This window comes from Ostrinia nubilalis, chromosome 17, assembly GCF_963855985.1.
Source record: "Ostrinia nubilalis chromosome 17, ilOstNubi1.1, whole genome shotgun sequence".
NCBI classification, from domain to species: Eukaryota; Metazoa; Arthropoda; class Insecta; order Lepidoptera; family Crambidae; genus Ostrinia; species Ostrinia nubilalis.
The window spans coordinates 14,620,036-14,624,920 of NC_087104.1; positions in this window are offsets into that span (position 1 = coordinate 14,620,036).

Consider the following 4,885-nt stretch of genomic DNA (forward strand, 5'->3'; position numbering starts at 1 on the left):
TACGCTGCTTCGAAGTTTAAACTTTCAAAATTGGGTGTTTTCAAATGTCGACGAGCGCATCTCGGAGTCCCTAATTTCCCTGGAGGCGCCTCGGAGGCGGCCCGCAAACGGCCACCATAAACAACCCAGCGCCACCAAGAATTAATAGGCCCCCAGCACTTTTTACAAGAATGTCAAGGCTCAGCCTCTCTTTTATGTCCCCTTTGGAAATATTAAGAAAATTCTGAAAATTGAATTTGAAGAATAGTTTTAACGCATGGGTCTGAGTTGCTTGACTCTGATAAAGTAAAACGCGGTTCTTAGTATCTGTTATCTTTTGACGGGAATCTACTATTATGTAAAAATCAATCATTATTAAGTGTTCAATAAGATAAGGAGACATGTAAAGTGCCCCATAAGGACTACCTTTTCTTTTTTTATTATTGTCTATAATAATATTTTGACGTTCATAAGTGCCACTTGTGGTCTAAACTGAATAAATATTTTTAATTTTGATTTTTGAGTTTGTGTCACGTTATATGAAAATATTAAAAAAAAAACTATATCCACAATGCCCTGAATGCCTTTCCCAAAAAAAGTCAATTTCTAAAAACTTACGACGCCGTGACGTAATAAAGAGCTCTACATGTACAGATACGAGTCCAAATGATATCCAAATCAAAGGTAGAATTTATCAATGTAATTAGGCCCATAGACAAATATATAATAATGTTAAATGGTATCATTTGTTTTTCAAAATTGCTAGTTTGTTGCTCTCTATTATATCTACGGGGTGGTTCAGTTGCGTAAAGAAACCTTTTTGACAATTATTAAAACTACATCATGAATCATGAAAACACATCCATGTAGTCGAACAAGCCTTCTGTCCTAATTTGTGTACCTTATACAACTCATTATAAACGTACATAAACCAGAGTATTTATGTTGAATTGCCACTAACGCTTTCATTTCGTGCACTCTATCACGTATGTGTAAGGTCTATATTTAATCATGAGTAAAGTATAGTAGTGATGGTCTTATACAAGAACATCGATAACATGACTCATATCAAAAAATAATGGCAGTTGTTAAAAATCTAAATTGACATGAGTGTTACGCCTGTTATCAAACTTTAACCTTGACTAAAGCTAACATAACTAAATAAAAAAATAGTCAACAAATATACAAAAGATGCATTCACTAAAAAGGACGCAATGAAAACATGTTTAAATATGTACGGAGCACAGAACAGAAGTTAACATAAAGATAATTAATTGTATTTTATTTAGTTACAATAGGTACTACTTAGCAACAAATAATACAGGTTGACGTGCTGTCAACTGTACAAGTGTTCACAAAAGTACACGACTGTAATTATTATTTTTTGTGTTTTAAAGCGTTGTTTCCTGTCATGTGTAAATATTATACAAAGATGAGGCGAGGGTATTTAAGACTTGTTACTTCAAAGTAGAAAAAGTAGTAAAGAGAAAAAATCCTTAATGGACAACACGCATAGTCACATTTAATAATTTATCCAAAATTAAATACCTATCATAAGATTTTGATTTCCCCAACCCGTCTGGCCAGCGTGGGGAGTGTAGGCCAAATCCTCCATTTGCCTCTGGTAAATTAGAGGGTCGTGCTCCTGCAGTGGAGACTAAATGAGCTGATGATGAAGGTTTTGATTAGAAAGCTTACGGTGTCTTTAAAGAAAGGTAGACAACGAATGGTAAAATTTTTGGTGGTGTTCATATCAAAGTGCAATTATGATCTCAATCAAGTGAAGCTTGAAGCTTCCCCATTTTCTATTAAAAATCTATCGATACACACACTTCGCGTCCCTACGAGCTAGTAATGGCCGGGTTTACGAGCCCCGCACTGGAGCTAGTGGCGTAATAAGATAGTCGTAAAGATCTCGGCGTCGCTCGCTTGACAGACACCAGCTCTAGCAAACACTACAGTCAGACTTCTATACCTCAACGATGACACTGGAAATGTCATACGTCAAATACCTGTTGCCAATTTTTGCCAGAACCAGAAAATAGAAACCTAGAGAAAATAGAAAATAGCTGTTACTGCCATTTTTGGAACAAGCAGGTAACATCTGATGTGCAATATGATAAGATTTTTTCAACATACTTTATCAGAAGGTAAATGAATTCAACCACGTTAGATATAGAGTCTAAAGACTGTTTGATTAGCAAAACGACTATTTAACAGTTTTACAAAGTCATTCGTGCAGTATTACGTCATGTTTGTGTCACGAGCACGAGCATATAAACCCCGAGTCGTGGACGTTTTCAATATTTGTATAATTATTCAAGTGTTTAGTATGTTTACCTTACCGTACAGCGCAACAAGCAATATTCATAGCTGAAATTTTCCGAAATCAAGGAATTTTTAGTATCACTCCTGCAACTTCTTCTACCTTCTCTACACGTAAGTTATGCATCTTTTAATAGTAATTTATGGCAAAACCACCACAATAAAAGCTGGAGAAAACGCACGGCTGTTCATCATTGGACACAATACTGCCTCCGAGTGTATTTGAGGACCCGAGGTGGGCGGGCCGGGACACGGCGACCAAACCAATAAATTTTACTCTTACTCGACCAATTCGCAAGATTAAGCTGCATCCATACAAGCTTATAGGCTATATTTATTTATTTATTTTATTTTAATTACACAGGTTTTATACCTTACTAGCGACCGCCCGCGACTTCGTACGCGTGGATCCCGTTTTGATAGCGTCAGGAAGGAAAACCCGACTTATTTTTTTTTTCTGAATTTTCTTTGCTATAAACCTCACGGAGCCCGGACCTTTCCAACGAATGCAAAACCGTGGAAATCGGTTCGTGCGTTCTGAAGTTATAGCGTCAGGAAGGAAAACCCGACTTATTTTTATATAGTAGATTACGTACATACCTTTACATGAGTTCTTTTACTAAGGTATCGTGTGGTTCCGAAAGGGTAAAATAGAGCCACCAATGGAGAATTATGCGAACATCAGGCCTTCCTCAACCTATCTAACAAGCAGGAATGTAGGGCTGTAGGCCAAATGACCAAATCCTCAATATGCCTCTGGTAAATTGGAGAAGGTCTTCGTCCTGAAGTGAAAACTAAATGAAGATGATTTTGCTTAAGGAAGTCGGCATTAAAGGATCTGTCACAAAATCTCTACCAATCTCTAGCAAAGTTCATCAAAATCATTTCAGTGATTATGCTTTCCTTCGTACCGTAGACAAGGGATACGTTATTTTTGATTGATTGAGATTTGATTTGATTCGTAGTTCGAGCTACGACTACGAATCAAAGACAAGAGACAAACATGATATTGCAAATATTCAAATCCGCAATACCAAAATCTTATGATATAACGGAACTTTGCTTTATTTTGAAGTACACAAATTTTCTTGCACCTGATTTTGGTACAAATCGACAGCTTATCAGACTATAGTGTTGCAAAATAGTTTCATTTAATACCGCTTGCATCCCCAAACACCAACTAATTATATTAACCGATACTCCTCAAATGTGTGCGCAGCCTAACTCGAGAGCCTTACTCAAGGAGGCGTGTCGACACGGCTAGCTAAATTGGGCAATAGGTACTGTCCAAATAATTGCCTTACCTCAGGACAAGTGGTTGGGTGTCCCCACATGGTCCGGGGTTCCGTTCCCAAATGGAGCGCGTATTGGAAAAATGTAATAACATGTTTTTGTCACCTTTAATTAAGTTTGCATTTAACAAGTGTCGTGTAAGTTAGTACTATGTGCCCTGCCCATTGCCACTTCTGCAGCTTGCTAATCCATCGGGCTATGTCAGGGACTTTAGTTCGTTTACGGATCTCCTCATTTCTGATTCGATCTCGTAAAGATACACCGAGCATAGCCCTCAGCCCAAAGCACGCTGTGCAACTTTGAGCTTCTGTATAAGGCCTATAGTGAGAGGCCACGCAGAACTGACGGCCGATGGGGCAGCAAGGTTCTGGAGTGGAGGCCGCGTACCGGAAAACGCAGCGTGAGTCGTCCTCCCACAAGGTGGACCGACGACATCATAAAGGTAGCAGGGAAGCGCTGGACGCAGGCCGCTACCAACCGGGTAACATGGAAAGCATTGGGGGAGGCCTATGTTCAGCAGTGGACGTCCTATGGCTGAGATGAGGATGATGATAATATGTAAGTTTGTGAATGCTACGATATTGTTGGTGATCAAATAAATAAAGTTACCTACAATACTGTGCTTATTTCTTGTTGTTAAGGAAATTAATATAAATAAACATGTCATTATGGTTGATAATAACATTCGTAGACTCCAAAGGTTACGTCGGAAGTTGTTATGGCACAGAATTGTACGATACTTAGGTAATTACACTAATGTATGTAGAACTATATTATTACTATAGAAAAAGTAGGCTCACATGAACACTACAATAAATAAATGTAACATTAACTTTCCAAAACATGTAATCTACGGGAGATGTAAAAATATTTTAACTCGGGTGCTAATGGACTTAATGGTATGTCAAAAATTCCCTCCGAAACACAGAATAAATATTTATTTTCGGACTAGGTGGTCCTAAACTGGGAATCAAACCCAAATCTAAGAGTAGAAAGCCTTAACTACTGAATCACAGATACGCACGTAATCATAACAAGTTATTTTGCTTGTAAATACATTTATAAAATGGATCATGCTGTTTTTCTTACTCGAGTTTTTCTTGTGTGCTTATTTATCATCTTATTCAGCATCGTGCTGCTGCTCACACTATCAGTGCGTGTATAGTGCTTGCGCGTGTGTGACATAACCTAATTGAGTTACATCTAACCTACTGCCCAAAACTTAGTTGTACTAGTTGCCGTCCGACCACGAGCCGCCAAGGCCACGGCTCATGTCGGGCATGGGTCT